Source organism: Eleginops maclovinus, chromosome 19, assembly GCF_036324505.1.
Source record: "Eleginops maclovinus isolate JMC-PN-2008 ecotype Puerto Natales chromosome 19, JC_Emac_rtc_rv5, whole genome shotgun sequence".
Lineage (NCBI taxonomy): Eukaryota > Metazoa > Chordata > Actinopteri > Perciformes > Eleginopidae > Eleginops > Eleginops maclovinus.
The window spans coordinates 18,051,565-18,068,481 of record NC_086367.1 but is presented as its reverse complement, the minus strand read 5'-3'; the positions used below and the strand labels follow the sequence as shown (position 1 = coordinate 18,068,481).

The following is a 16,917-nucleotide window of genomic DNA, read 5'->3' as shown; positions in this document are numbered from 1 at the left end:
CACAATCATTTAATTGGTGTGTTTTTTAAGCAAACAAATGTACAACGTTTTGCTTCCAAGGAGTTAGCAACCATACACCCTGACTTATAATAGAAGTCCAAACAAAAAGCTGGAACTTGTAAACACTGTGAACAACGGTGAAGACCGAACAACAGGAATCTGACACATTTCAAACCGCCCCGCTGTGAGGCCGCGCAGAGCCTAACTTGTGAGCTTGGACCACAATTGGTCGCTCTGGGCCGTCTCTACGAGCAGAACCACCGAGACAATAATTGCACCTCATCAAGCTGCCAGCTTCCACACGAACTAAGACCGAAGAGCCTCGGCCGTGCGACGTGGAACAGCCCGAGGCCAACTGTGGTCGTCTGGTTTAACAAGATTATGATTATGTCACACGGGAGATTACCCCACTGACAGAGAGAGTCAGTCGGTCATGTTCCTGCACACACACACACACACACACACACACACACACACACACACACACACACACACACACACACACACACACACACACACACACACACACACACACACACACACACACACACACACACACACACACACACACACAGCCATCTGTTATTGCCACAAACTACTGTACGCTGAAGTCTCTGCAGCACAAAGCCTGATCTTAGGGAAGAGGAGGGGAGGGGGAAAGATGCTTGTGTGTGAACTGCACAAACTGATAAGATTTCCTTTGAAAAATAGATTTATTTCCTAATCTCTTGAGAACTACCTCTGTGAAGAAGGGGATAAATAGATCATAAGAAAAAAGGGCAAGGCTGTGGAGGGGCGTAAATGAGGCTGAATAAAGCAGGGAACAAGCCATGTCTCTCCTCTCTCTGTGCAATGGCTGCCTGCTCGGCTTACGCAAAATGGAGCCGAGAGAAGAGGTGGTGGTGGGTAAATGGGAGGAGGGGTAAGGAGGGGGAACGAAGGGGGAGAAAGTGTGACAGCAGCACAGAGGGGGAGAGCAGCAGGAGAGGGAGTGGGGCAGAAAAGGAGACTCATTTGTTCTTCTCTCATCTGTCGGGGCTCCTTCTCTCACCTTGGCCCACATTTTCAGTCTGCCTCACACTCACTCCTAATAACGGGGGAGAAAGAGCACACACACGAGACTGACACACAACCCCTTGCAGAGGCCATTACTCCTAACAGCCGTTATTGCTTCCTAATGATCTAGCGGCACGTCAAAGACTTCACGAGAGAAGCCGTCTTATCCGTGTAGGCAGATGTCAAAAGTGAAATGATGTTACGTGTAGCAATGATGTACAAAAAGCTGAGGGGAGTAATGACTGCCCGGATATAAAGTGATGCTGAGGGAATCAGAAGAAGAGGCTGGTGAGCTGCGACTGGAGCAGATGGTTGATTTAAAACTGTGCTTCAAAGAGGAAGTGAATTTGAATCCCAGCCAGGTGTCCGCAACAAACGGCAAGACAAAGAGAAGATTTAAGAAATGCTGGAATCTTTGATGTGTTGAAATCTCTCCTGCTGTGGGACACAACACGGTGTTGTCTAATGGGGACTGTTCGAGTGTTTCAGACCACAGATCATTACAAATTTGATTAAGCAATTAGAGAGCTTTCTGAAAATGCAATGAATGACGTTTTGATTGTTCCATCACTTCTAACGTTCGGGTCTCTTTCGTCACCTTTGCTCACAAATCTTATGTTATGTTCTGATCTTATGTTGACTTTACAGCCTCTCAAATGTGAGTATTTGCTGCTTTTCTTCCTATTATTCGATAGTTTATTGAATATACTTTGGGTTTTAGAGAGCTGATAGGACAAAAACAAGACCTTTGTAAACATCAACTTGAGCTGTACAAAGGACTTTTATTGAACCGACTGATCGATGAAGAAAGACATTGATATTATTGACTCTTGGGTGGATTGTGGAAGTTGTAAGCCTTGCTGGTCTTGAGACTCTTCAGTCGGTACAACTCCAAGCCAGCGCAAGAGCGGAAATCAACAGACAGGTGAATAATGACTGCAGATTAGGGATGTGAATCACCAAAACACGCTATCATTCTAATCATTTTGAGGATGAGTTAGAGTTGTTAAATCAAGCATGTCTGCCACCAGCTTTCCGACGGCAACACTGCGGGCTTGTGTGTTGTTTTTGGTTTGTTTATAACTTCAAATGAAATAACTTTAAATGTTGGAAAGCATTCAGGCTGTTGCCATGTCTCCTCAATATTGGATATTTCACTTGAATAATTGATAAGTACTTGTTAGCTCCTAGCTTATGTTATGTTTTCAGTCTCAGGAAAGCAATATCCACACTCAGCTAAATGAACCAAGACACCGTATGTGGGCGACACGTATCATGGTTCCCAAGCAAAACTGTTTATATTATTTGTGTTGAATGAAGGACATTTTCTCTTGCTGAATCAAATCAATGAAACACAATAGCAGTACAGTACATGGTTTGATGATGTATCCCAACGTTCATTCTGTCTATGCAGGATAAAAGTGCTCAATAAATGTCCGTCTAACCTTGACTTCAACAGTTGACAGTTTTCCGCAGCTGTAAGCCGAGGGATTGTCTGACACTGTGTTGGACTGTTTTGTTTACATGTGGATAACACTGGCATGATAATACGCAGTCAGCAAGGGATAAGGAGAGAGGTTTACAGGGGAAATAATCCACTGGAGTTAGACAGTGCGGGCAGGGAAACCCTTTAATCCTCTCCGCACTGGCCGAAGGAGCAGATGGGGTACGAGTGATACAAACTAATGAGGTCTCAGGGCAGCGAGCAAATCTATCCCGCCACATCTCCACTTGTAGTGTACCTCGATGGGATTAAACTGAAATCCATGGAAACATAGATAACGCAGCCAATGTCACAGCAACATTTCCAGGCTCTAAAATGCTTTCCGAGCCCTCCATTTTCGTGCAGAGACTTCTTCTCATTGGACTTTTTGACATGCTAAAACATTTATTTCCAGAACCAATACATATTTAACACTTACACTTCAAGACATGTGCATATGTTTCCCTCCTTTGGCGACCACTTACTTCATTTCCACTCTGTATACAGCCACAGAATTGACTTGGCACAGGGCAGTAAATCAATATTAAGTAAGGAGTGTGTACAAATAACACTGACCGCCAACACACACACACTGCCACAGCGGATGCTTGAAGCGGTTTGTTAACCGCGCCTGTATAAATGACACCTGAAGGACTTGCTGGCCTTGTGCCAAATTTAGATCATGCCGCTCTGAAAGCACCTAAATCACCAAACAAGTCAAAACCCCTCCGAAGCCGAGGTGAGGATTTACTTATCCCGCAGACATCAAACCCTGGAGACTCGATAAGCAGGAACTGAAACTGGAGGCAACTCTTCACTGCCCCCAAAATACATCAATAATGTATCATAATGTCTACTTTCCATCCTTACAAGACTCTTAGACGGCACTTTTGGTGAATACACATACAATTCACACATCTCATTAAAAACAAAGACGTACCGTTAGCCAATGCTCCAAGAAAAATGATAATTTCAACACTGAGAAATAAATGTACAGTTATAAAAACTACCTCCTGAGCATTCCTGTTGTAATACAATGTTATCTAGCCATTAATTGTTCTATTTGATTATTTTAGTGCCATTGTTTTAGTCAATTTAACTTCTTGTTGGCCAGATCTCAAATCATTTGAGTGTTTATGTCATTTTGCTAACCTTTAAAATCACTTAATAAGGAGTTCATCACCCTATAATCCAACTGTATGCTTATAAAAGAACATGTTCTAAACACTTATATTAAAAGTATTCATCAGCAACTATAGCATGAAGACATAATTAAAGTATATTATCATTCATTACTTGTTAAACACCAGCACACACTTATGGATGCCTCACAGGTGGAGTTATCGTGTTAAGACAATAAGCACTAATTGCTGGAGACAACAAATGACAGTGTGTCATAAACAATCAGTGTACAGTGGGGTTGGATGATTAACTGAAGTGTTAGACAACAAAATGTTTTACTCACAGTCTCAGAAGTCTTTTCCAGAGCATATTTTACCGACTGCTTGATTTGTGGATAATATACAGAGGATGCGGCTTGCTGCTCGGACCACCTTAAGCTCTCCCCTGCGATTCATTTGAGAGAAGCCCTGGTGGCAGTCTTTCCTTTGAGCTGTCTCTCCGAGGTGCAGTCTTTAATAAAAAGGTGTTCTTGTCTACAAAGCTCCACTTTCAAGTACTGATGTTAAAAAAGAAATGAACCGCTGACAGTAACACCAGGGCAGTGCAAGCCTTCCTCACTGACCCAACAGCTGAGGGAAAACAAACCATCCATCGAAAAACTCCAGGTGGGGAACTACAGGTTTTCTTCAATAAATGCCAAAAACTCACAATTTTCAATCATTTAATTACATTTTTTATAACTTTTTAACAAAATACTGGCTGTTCCTTTCATTGAGAGTAACACATCCAAATACCATCACATTTATGATGCAACTGAGCTTATTTTAGAAGTGATTTCATTCCTTTCTAAACAGAATTGTTGAGTGAAGAAATACTAGCGCCTTGTCATTTGAATTGGCTGACTGTTAAAAGGAGGAATTACAAACTCCGTAATGTTTCACTTATTGTTCTCCCGGTGAGAGAAAAGTTGCTGGTTGCATTCAACTTGAAAAATGTGAACACACAATATCATTTTCTGTCTCTTGCATCACTATGGATTCACATCCCATTGAGCCATTGTGTGGTTGAGATTGATAATTCAGTACATGTGTCTAGGAGTGCACAGGCAACGGTGGAAAACATAAAGAGGCACAAGAAAAATACTGGATTAATTGTGCAGAATTAAAAATGAAATCCATCCATGCATGTGAGTGACGCATTATAATACTTGCATAATCATTTGTGTTTTTCCCCACAAAATACTAAAATTGCCTGGTATTTAAGTCCTGTAAAATGTATTCATTTATAATAAAACGTGGTTGCGAGAGGGTGCAAGACAATAGGCGTGTTTGTGTTTATAAGTTAGATAAGAGGGAGACTTCAGAAGGTAAGCTAACGGGTGTTGGTGTAATAGTCTGTGTTGTTGAGACCCCTGATCATGAAAGCAAAACCTTTGTTTTTCAAAGAAATGTACCTAAAAGGATTTGGGATGTAACAGAATGATATATTACAAGGTACGACATCAATCTCAGAGGAAAAGCAAATGTTTACGGTGTAATAATTGTCCACTTTCAGACACCTGCATATCTTCAAACTGGTATACCGCTGCAACCGTAGACAGGATGATCTATGATCATGTTTGAGCAAAATAAATCAATTTCATTTCAGTTAGACTGATACTTTTAAAATCTTTTCAGAGAGATCTGTGGAAAACGAGCACACGCCACCTTTTCAAGGCTAGAGGAGTTCAATCCGCCTCGTTTCAGTCAGTATTTCAGTTTGCCATATTTCACTTGTAAAGCAGTACAAGCAACCAATGATTGGCTCAAGAAGCTAAGGGTCATAATCACACTAGAGAAGCAACATGGTTTGGTTAACTGGAGGCAGTAGGCTAAAGAAAATGTGTTTTTACTTCAGAAAGTCATAGGCTTTGGTTCGTCTTTCCATCTCTGACTCTTTATAAGAGGCTAGGCCAGTTGTTAGCGCAGTGTCAGCAAAACACACGTGTGCGTCAGCTGCAGGTAGAGCACTGGTTCAGCTGAGAAAACACTGAGCCGTGAAGGAGTACCAGGGAGAGATTACAAACCTCTGAAACACACACACACACACCTAGTCTCATTATTGCTCCGCCTGACAGCTGAATCTCATTAGGCTACTTCAACTAATACCCACCTACAGCACAAATCTTTCCCTCATTGAGAGTCGTTTTGTTGTCTGACCCATCTTTGTGTCAACAAAGCTTTACTTTGTTATCTGACAACATGCAGTTTTACTTTCAATTTCCAACATACTCAACCTAGATTTGCATCGTTACACCACTCATAATGTTAGCTATGTGGTGAAAAATGAGAGCAAACCACCAGCTAGCATGCATGCTTTAGCACATACAAATCAAGCTCTTGCAGTATGGCAGGAAATCATGTAATCTGTTGTGAAATGTGTGCAAACATTTACCTCCAAGCCAGTGCTCGATCAACAGCTGATACTGTGAGCCTTTTTGAGCCTTGGTAATTGCATTTAAATCAGAAAATCTATATTTATCAAGTTTTTTCTTTAATGCTGCCACCATCAACTTGAGCACTCAGAAACTATTGACAACTGTGACGGTTTGTATGAACAATTAAGGGCAATGTATGGTATTACTTGGATAAAAACTCAACAGCGACAGTCTTGTAGTCAGTGTCAGTTACAGTCAGTGACAACATCTCCCCTTAAATATGCACTTTTCATAATAGATGAAAGTTACTCATCGACCAGAAGGCATCGCATCTACACAATCAATATTTAACTTCCTGGTGTCGGAGTTTTCTGTTTGTGTAAAATCTTTAAGTCATAAAAACTTTCAAAAGAAGAGCTTTGTCAGCAATCGATATGCCCAGCTTTTAACGTCGGGAATGTTGACATGTTTTATAGTTTAACTGTGTCTTAAAATCATGTTTGTATTGTGTTTGTTCATTTTGCCTACAGTGCATCTTGTTTACACCTGTTGTACACAGTATTACAGAAAGGCTCAGAACAACGGATGGACCTCATCTCTACTGGCTTAAGAAAAACAAGCTAAATCCACTTGGCTGTCTGACTCCCTACTTGCTCTGGGCTGCCCTGTGACAGCTCTGACACCAGCTATGTAGCTAAATACATAAGAGGAAACCACATCACAATGAAAGCCTAAACTCAGCCAAGGGTGACAAAACTATTTTAGAAAGTGGTACGCACTCTCTCTCTCTCTCTGCATATTAATACGAGCAGGCTTGTGGGCTATCCTGAAGAAGAACAACCTATAATAATTGGACCATTGTTTTACGATGTATCACAAATGAAATAGGGAGAAATCCATATACTTCAGTCATTTTAGCAAAAAGTATACACATTATACAGCTCAATAAGACCAATATATTAAAAGGGAGATGCTAGGATTGCTGGTATGCCAAATGCCTTTAGAAGATTTGACTGAATGCAACCATTTATATCGGCTTTATTCAGAACATAATTACTAGGGAGTGGAATTATCTCTGATCAATCTGCTTTTCTTAAGTGAGTTTTGTTGTTTTGGGATGTGTTGAATACTTTATACATAGATAAACAGACGTTAAAACAAACTAATGGTGGCATATTGACTTTTGCTTTGACACTCCTCTCACTGTGGTGCAAAGAGCTAAAGGCAGGACAACAATACGACCAGGAAATATTGGTCTTTCTACGGCCAACATCTTGAATCAAGTGTTGCCGTGTAATGGGCTTTGACACAATGTCAAACAACATTACATAATCTCTTGAGCTGTATCATTATAAGCATATGGCTCGAACAAAAGCCCACTGCACTTGAACGGAAAGAGCCTCCAGTTAAGTCAGGGTCTGCTCTTTGATATTGGATTCATCGTCAAACAATACTATCTAACATGTGGACAGGCCATTTGCTTAACGGCCTGAAAGCATTTACCTTAAACAAACCACCATTATATATCCATTACCACCTTCAAATTACAACACACTGCAGCATGTGCACTGCTTATACGATACATTTTGTGATTCTCAGCCCTTTATTGGCTTATTATGGGAAGAGCCAGGGCAAAGAGCCAAGCAATTTAATGGACAGAAGAAGCAGGGCGATTATTCACCAGTTCTGTTAACCCTTAAATGTTGTAGAAAAAGGATTGGCACTGCATGTCAGCTTCAACCGGTTTCATCACCAAGTCAGTACAGTCTGGTATATCACTGAACACTTCTTCTTCTCTCTGCTACTGAAAATGTACTTTGCACAAAGTATTTTCTGCACTAAAGAACTACTTGCACTACCGTCAAACTGTGTTGATTGTGTCTAACATATGTATATATGACTTAATTCTTGTTTAGTATACCCCTTTTCACCCACCCTTTTTTTTTCTAGGCTCTCATCTTTTTATGTTATATGTTCTTTCATATTTGCACTGTGGGACTGGCAGAAACGGTATTTCAATTTGTCTTTATGTATAACACATGTGGAAACTTGGACAATAAAGTGGACTTTCTGGTCCAAAGACAGATTTATACGGTACAGAGCGATTCTGTTGGGTGTCAGACTAACTATATACATTCTTCTTTAGCTGTACCAATCCAAACCAACTATTTAAAGCTAAATATCCTGTGCGTTCCTTGATGGTGGATGTCTATAATATACCTGTAAGTGTGCTCTGGGATTCAAACAAAAGGTCACTATGTGTGTGGGAGTAATCAAATAACATTACACATAGACTACGATCCAATACACTGTAATAAAAGAGCACACTAGAGATTAGCAGTTACCGAGTGTATGTGTGGGTGTACTCGAAGATGCCCAAACAGAAATGCGTTCACACGTGATATTTTCCAGTCAAACATGATGACACTTCCAGCAGTTTTTAATTAATTCACACCTTCAATTTTGTTCCCACACTACATTTTGAGAGACATAATAACCCAGAAAACGTGTTTTTGGAGAGGAAAGATCTCTTTTGGCAGGTCACCAAAAATGGTAATGTATGGAACGGTTAAACACTGCATGCTCTTAACTTTTTACATAACACTCCCATAAAAAAAACACCAGGCGGCAATAAAACAGGATCAGTTTTAACAATCATGCAAAACAGTAGTGGCTCCACTGCAGCGGACTGTAGCCATTTGTTAGTGTAAATGACATTTATGTGTGGAATAAATGAATAAAATGATGCGGGCATGGAAACTAAACTCAATTTAATGTACAATTAAAAGACCATATGTGCCAATGATGTAAGAGTAGCTAGCCAATCAATGAGCAAAAATATAATTGTATATGATATTTGCATCATGTACTCAACATGTCAATTATTTCAGCATTGCCTGGAGCAGACTTTAATATGTGTTTTTATTCTATCAATTAAAATGTTCTTAATGAGGGAAAATAATTGGCATATTACCATTCTTTTCAGATAATGTGATAGAAAATGATGTGCATGTACAATGAATATTTTCTGGTGCATTTAATAGAAAGAAGCTTCGTTTTTCATCTGCTTTCAAAATATGGTTATGGGAATGTTGTTCCTTAATTTGGCTAAATATTCTACCCAACAAATAATACTTACAAATAATTCAATTTCAGCTGCCATTCCCTAAAAAAGTCAACAGCTCAATTAGATTAATAAGATCTCTTGAAAGCCGTCCACATTTTAATCAATACAACTGTAATTATAACAATGTTAAACATGTATTGCCTAGCTTCTGAGGGATATATAATAAATATATGGCTTGTGCATGATGAAGTGGAAACAGTGAGTGATAATGGAAGATAAGCTGGCAGGCAAGCGAGCTGCAGATTGCAATCCAAGACAGCCTGCATGAAAAATCACATGGCTGACTGTAAACAAAGCGGTTATGCAACAATCTGAGATTCATGCACACTGGCAGGAGGCTCTCTGACCCACTGTCGACTATCCCTCACTAGCCTGCACAGGGTGAGCTGCACATAGGTCAGAGACAGGAGTGACAGCCAGGACTGATGCCTGTTTAGAGATGGTGGAGCCCATCCCCCCTAATGTGACTCATGTTTCCCCGCTCAGCGTTGCCTGCTTCCCGCACAGAAGGGGGCGGAGATGGGGAAAGGAGCGCCATAATAACATTGTTTATCATGCATGGAGTCGATCCTTGCAAGCATATTAAAAAGCATCCACCAGCTGTCATTCATTAGGAAAAGCAACACGTTTATTAGCCGTGTCAAAAGTCACCACTACTCTTAAGAAACTTGAAAGGGATGGCGATGTTGACACAGGGGGAAAAGTAGCTACTAGGTTCCCATATCACATTGTAGATAAAAGAAAAAAGAAAAACTGCCAGGGGATGATTACAACAAAGTCAACGTGGAATTTGCATAAATGACAAACCAAAGAAAGCACAGCTGGCAGGATGGCACTGTATCATAATACGGCTGTGCAAATGAGAGAAGGTGATGCTCTGATTCTTGTCTTGCAAAGAGCAAAAAAATACGTCACACCGCATGGCTCTTTATTTGTTGACAAGCCAAACTCAAGAGCCGGATGGAAATTGAAGGCTGGAGCTGCGACAACCACTTGCCCTCTGTAGCAAGTTGTCTTGGCAAATTTTTTGGTGCTAGCTCACAAAGCTAATGGCACTGCTAGGCTACAGTGTGAGTGAGGAAGAGAGAGAAAGCACCTCCGTTAGCCGCTAACGCCCATCCCCCCATCCAACCAGTCTTCCCTGTCTGTGTCCACCATCTTTAATCTGTGCTCCCTTCCCCACCGCACAAAACACGACAAAAACACAAGACACTCACCTCTAACGAACATCGCCGAATCGATTATCACCTTCCAAAATAATAAATCGATTATCGTTTTAATATCGTTCGTATTTTAATATTGAAAATTGGCCGTGCGAGCGGAACCGCGCCTTGAGAGAAGAGCAGCAATCCTAAACCGCCATCTGGTGGTATTTTCCTCTCCGTGATGCAGCGCGAGCGGCGCAGCCTCAGACCGACACACAGCGCCCCCTGGCGGACACGGAGGGTAGAGGCGGACACGCGCCTCGGGGGGCGAGCGTGGCAAGGGAGGGACCGCAAGACCCCGCCAGCACAACACTCACGGGGACGCGCACAGGAGCAGAGATAATCAGAATCAAAATACTTTATTTATTCTGGGGGTTAATTAGGTTTATTGACAGCTGCTCCTTTTGAGAATACATTAAAACAAATAATAATAATAAGTATGATACAAATATTCATGTAATCAACCCTGCAAATGTCCCAGCTACAGGAGACATAAAGGATTTTTGATGCAGATGTTCATGTTTCAGTAAAAATGTGCTTAGAATAATAATATTCATATGAACACAATAACTCTACAACAAACAAAGTCCCTGGTAAACCAACAAAAATACAGACCGCATCACACTTTATTTTTACAATGAATTTACAATTTGTTAATGGTACTTCAATCCTTTTATATGTTCACTGACTATTTCAATGCTGCTGCTTACCATGGATGACATGTGTACTTTATGTGTATTTTTGTTAACCTTTATTGCATCTTTGTATGTGTAAATACTCTATGTGTTATACATAAACATATTTTAATGTTTAATTTAGCCTTTTATCAGCTCTTTGCTGTTTTCACCTGCAAAAAGAAGATATAAAAATAGAATACAAATAGTTATATTAAATTATGCAGTTAGGTCAAATGTTCATGTTGCACTAAAAATATAAAAACAATAAATCTGTTGAAATGTGTAAATTACAATATTTATAGTCATTTAAAATCATTAATAAAGATATTGATGATGACAACCGAAATGTGCCACGTCGACACCCCCCTTCTCTCAGTTCAATTATTATTTTTTCAAGACTGTCTAATTAAATACATGAACTGCATGGCGTTGAATTTACTTTGCAATAGAACATATTAATATTGCACGGTATACTAACTCCGTATTCCCTTTCTCGTCTGCAAATGTGAATAAAACCATGTACTCATTATACTTACATTTGATTATACTAGATTTACTTTTTGGATCCCAAATTTAGAAATGTTTTTTGTCACAGCAGCATGTTAACTTGGACTTGCACATGACTTAAAAATGTAATAAAATATATAAAGAAAATATACATGTCAACATTAGATATTGAATACACTAGCTGACCAACCTATGAGGATACATAAAAACATTTATCAGCATTATTTACTTTTAATAAATATCTTTAAAAGAGAATAGAAATAACAACATATAAAATACTAACTTTTGAAAAACTAAACACATTATTTCACACTTTAAACACAGCAGTATATTAAGATATAATGCAACCACTATCAGTTAAAGTACACAACAAAATCCTTAAGCAATATCCTAGGAGTTTAAAATATACATTGCTATTTAAAATATTTAAATGCTTATTTCTTGTTGTATTTCTTAATCATTACAGGTTTTATAAATATTAACATTTACACCACGTTTTTATCTTGTTTGTTTCCTAATTATTTCATCAATTAAACATTTAATCTATGAAATGTCAAAAAGTAGTTGAAAAACAAACATATCAAATTTTGCATTATTTTTAAAGATCTTTTGTTTATTCCAACAAACAGTCAAAAAACCCAAATCAATTTTATTTACTATCTTACATGACAAAGAAAAGCAACACGACCTCACATTGGAGAAGCTGAAACCAGTACATGTTGGATATTGTTGCTTGATTATCAAAACTTTATTTCAATCAACTAGCTCTTAATAAACTCAGTGTGAAGCGCATGTCTGCATAGAAATGTAAATATTTAGAATAATATTTCCAAAATTAACAACACTTAACATCACATAGCCTGAACATCATTAATGACCTTTGATTTTTACTGCTTTTCTGCCTCTTTCTTGCCCGTTTAAAACATAAATAATCTATGGCTCTCTACCTTACACAGAGTAAGAGGAAGAGAAGAGTGAGTGTGTGCAATCGGACAAACTCCTATGCCATTTGTCTCCATAAGTTCCTTTGGCTGAAATTGGACTTGCATAAACGCAATTACAGAGCCTGGGTGTGCTCACATTACTCACTCCTGCTCACTACTGCCAGGAGATAGAGATAGAGACACAAAAAAAAGAAATGGTTCTAACAAATTACATTTGCCCCACTTGAGAGTCATTAGGAGGAAATCAAACTCCTGCATTACGTGTGTGAGTGAGAGAGCACAAAACAAAAGAAAATTATGTTGTGTACTAAAAAAAAATAATCTATACTATGTAAAGCAGTGATGTGCACACACACACACACACACACACACACACACACACACACACACACACACACACACACACACACACACACACACACACACACACACACACACACACACACACACTTAAATGTACTTGGTGGTGTTTTAAATGATGGACGCATTGTTGTTCGCCATGGCAACAGCACGTCCTCCCCAAAAAAGCGGCCACCAGACACTCCCCTTAGGATTGTTTCACAAAAACAGAGACACGCACACACACACACGCACGCACACACACACACACACACACACACACACACACACACACAAATATGTATAAATGTGGTATTATTTTGAGTTTTTTTCTCCCTATGCATTCATTGAGAAACACTCAAAGATTTTCAGAATGTGAATAAAATGTGATCGTAATAATCATCATTTTCTATTTTTACACGAGTACAGAAGGTATTTTCATACATACATAATTCTCTGGAGCCATTTGGTGAAGCGCTGTGCTGAAGGCCTCTTCAGTGAAGGGCTTCACCTTGAGCACCATCTTCAGTTGCTAAAAAGACATCCAAACCAGAGGGATAATAATTCACATTTCCGTTTGAGATCCATTTTGCATCTCCATAATAAAACACATTCTCTTTCCTTTGATTGTTTTGTGATGTCCGAGGTCAGATGCAGAAAAAGCAAAATAGGGAATGAGGAATTCAGTGTTTCTCCAGATTGTTTTCTCAACCTTAACAATAAACCTTAATTAACACTAAGACTGGAGTTCCTTCTCTAATTTCTAGATGGTCCTGTTGAGAAAATGTCTTCTCAAAGCAAACTGTGATGTGTGCAATAGTCAATATAGATCACCAGTATTAAATATGCAAGAAATTGGCTCAGAACAGCAGCATTCACAGATTAACATCATATATTTCTCCAGACAGAAAATACACTGAATTACACCAGTACCAGAAATATAACTATTTCTCAATAGAGGAACAGGATCTGGTGCCTGTCAGAGTATTACTCATGTGTATCATCAGTGCCTGCAGCAATATTTTGTACACAATTCTGTCTGGTATGTGTACAGTACCATTTTTTATTTACAGGACCTGTTTCACGTCCCTGAAAAGTCATTTTATGTCTGCCCGCACGTTATTTAAAAACACTTTCCACTATGACTAATAGACGTGTTTGAGCCAAGCTATTGCCGTGCTATATTTCTCGCTGTTGACCCTCATAATGCAGTAATTTATATACTATGTCTTAAATGTGCGACTTTATGGCTGTTATTGATCTCATACACACACATTGACTCACTGCAGTTATGTCGGCTGCAATAAACATACATTCATAAACAGATACATAATTTATTACTCTGGTTATTCAACCTCCCACAACGTGGATTGAAATTCTCTCCTCACTTCCACGCCATTACACAATCAAGCCCAGAGGCAGTAAAACAAACAACACACACTACACACCACCGTTTATGATACTGTCGGGCTGTTTATCCTCTTGTTTTCAACATTATTCAGTAAAACTCAAACAAAGGGGGCTGTTTGTGCAGGGTGTTGCATCATATTGCAGAGTTTTGCTCTAGGTTTTAAAGCTTTTCACCCTTCCTTTGAGCCAACATCCTCAACATGAACTATCATACACGTCCTGTACACACTTGCCAAGGTTAGTCCCTCTTAAACCCACTCAGTTTTGAGTTCAGCATTTCTTTGAGACTACACATTACTCTTAAGTATGCATGGTGCAGTATTGAGTTACATAACCAGTAGACTTCCATGGTGTCTGCATCATCTGGATCCATATAGCAATGCCACGGTATTGAGAGTTTTGATGCAAATTTGTCAGAAACTGTGTTTACACACACACAAACATGGCCATGCACGGCTGCACAGACATAACGCAATAAATCAAAGCATCCACTATAATATTAAAAGTTTTCCTGGGGCTGTAACCATGGCAACAGAGTATGTCTGGCACGGCATCGGCGAAGCAAACCCTTTTATACTGTCGATGTAATTGCAGGTTATCACTCAAAAAGTCAAGAGCAGTGACAAACATCTAAATCTGTGGGTAAACACAGGCCCAGGGAAGGGTGGGGTGGGCGGGGGGAGGGCATTGAGGTGCTTTGAAAACACACTCATTTGACGTACTCAGAGTTATGCAGTGAAGGTCTGTTTTATTTCTCTCTGGGGCTGTTGACTTACAGTGAGGCATTGCGTGGTTGTTCTACGCCTGTTCTATTTTTACACTCTGACCTTGCTTGCAGCGTTTTCACTCCAGATTTTGTTGTATGTTTTGCTCTCAACCTCTCTGACACCCCATCTCTGACTCTTTCCACATGTCTATCTCATGTTTTTTTTTAGCTTGCTCTCTCTCCCTAACCTCTCTACCTTTACTTTACAAAAATTCAACATGTATGAGAGGTGCAGTGCTATATTAGCAGCATCACAGTCTATCACAACTCCACTTTGTGAACCAGACAGTCATCGTCCGTCACATCCGCCTCCTACACTGGAACACACGCAGATGGTAGTCGACATAGCCAAGGTTTTTATTTGTGTTTTCTTGCTGTGTGTCAAGCACCACCAGCACAGGCTCTCAATTTTCCTAGCATATCCTCAACCTATCCCCATATTCTTCTCTACAGAGATTTTTTTTCCACTTTTTTGTTTTAAACCCCCTTGTTCCTCCCCTCCACTGCAGAGACTCGGTGATGAATGTGTCCTGTCTGAGGCTGCGGTTCACTTATTTCTGCTCTCATCAGCTCCTGCTGTAATGAGAACATGCGCTCAGACATCCAAGGACCGGCGCTTTGAATGATGATATCCTGTTATAGTTCATAAACACTGAACGCCCAGAACAGACCTTTTTTAATGACCCTGTGACAGTGAGAGGAATAGTAATGGATGGAAATGAGTCAATACCTTCGTTTCCTTCATTATAGAAATCACCCACAGTTGATGAAACTGTTTAAATGCAAATGTTCATGAATGGTAATATGTGACTGACAGATTGAGATTCATCAAACCTCCTGCGTCAAAAAGGTGTGAAATTGGCAGAGAAATTACCCAACCTACATGTGCTAATGTGTTTGAGAATAAGTGAGAAACAGACATAGATAGTGTGTATTCGAGACGCAGATTGAGGAAGAATGATTGAAGGGGTTCGATTACGCTTCCTTGGGTTTTCCCTTTCCTGTAGTGTGTTATATAGGCTTTGGAGAATGTAGGGTTGGCAAAGGCTAAAGTCCCAAATCCCTGACTGAAACCCCTCCCTTGGACTCCTTTGTTTGCTTCTGTGACATAATGACATCACTATGTAACACTTGTGTTTCTATTGGCTAGATCTCCAACACATTGTATGTGATAGACTAAAGGGCGGGACATCTCTAAGTGGTTGACTAATCAAAATAGAGCTGGCCAGCTAACCAATCTGAGCAGACTGGGCTCTGGTTTCAGACACAGGGTGAAAACAGATAGGCAGTCTGTGAAAAATAAAGCATGTTTTGAACATAAAGCATGTAAACATGTCCCAGTAAATGCTCAAAATACAATTATGAACCTGAAAATTAGCATAATAGGGCCCCTTTAACTCTTGAGAACACAGATGCAGCAGACAGTGAACGATACTTAAAGAAAACCCCAAGTTTAGCTGCGACTTCAACATACTCTATAATTCATCTCATCGTGCCAAGAGATGCAGCGAGGGATACAAGCCTCTGAATTCTGCTTCTCACATGCGCTTGAATTTATTTTAAAACCTCTCTGCCTCTCTCTATGAATCCATCGTCCCCCTCTTCTCTCCACTACATCACCCTTCTCAGACCCATTTGCCTCCCGTCTTCTCCCCCGCTGTCATCTCTGCTTCCTTTAGCATATTCTCATCACAGCAAGTCACCAACTCCTCCTTGCCGTCTGGATATGATGAACCTGTTACCAAAAAAGCCGGCCTGCACAGTAGACGATGGGATTTAAGAGGCACCCTAAATAGATGGGTCGGATGCACTCTTATTCACCGTAACCATGGAAACACTAGATATTCCCCCTTATCCTCAGAGAC

The 16,917-nt window shown here is 39.9% G+C and overlaps 1 protein-coding gene across 2 annotated transcripts in view; it reads right to left on the bottom strand.

The window, feature by feature from the left end:
* stag1a (STAG1 cohesin complex component a) overlaps positions 1 to 10,573 on the bottom strand; it is a 41,486-nt gene extending 30,913 nt beyond the window's left edge. For both annotated transcript variants that reach the window (XM_063909668.1, XM_063909670.1), the window contains exon 1: positions 10,422 to 10,573. The gene's annotated coding sequence lies outside the window, so the exon portion shown is untranslated. The remainder of the gene's footprint in view (positions 1 to 10,421) is intronic.
* Positions 10,574 to 16,917: the final 6,344 nt, after the last annotated feature.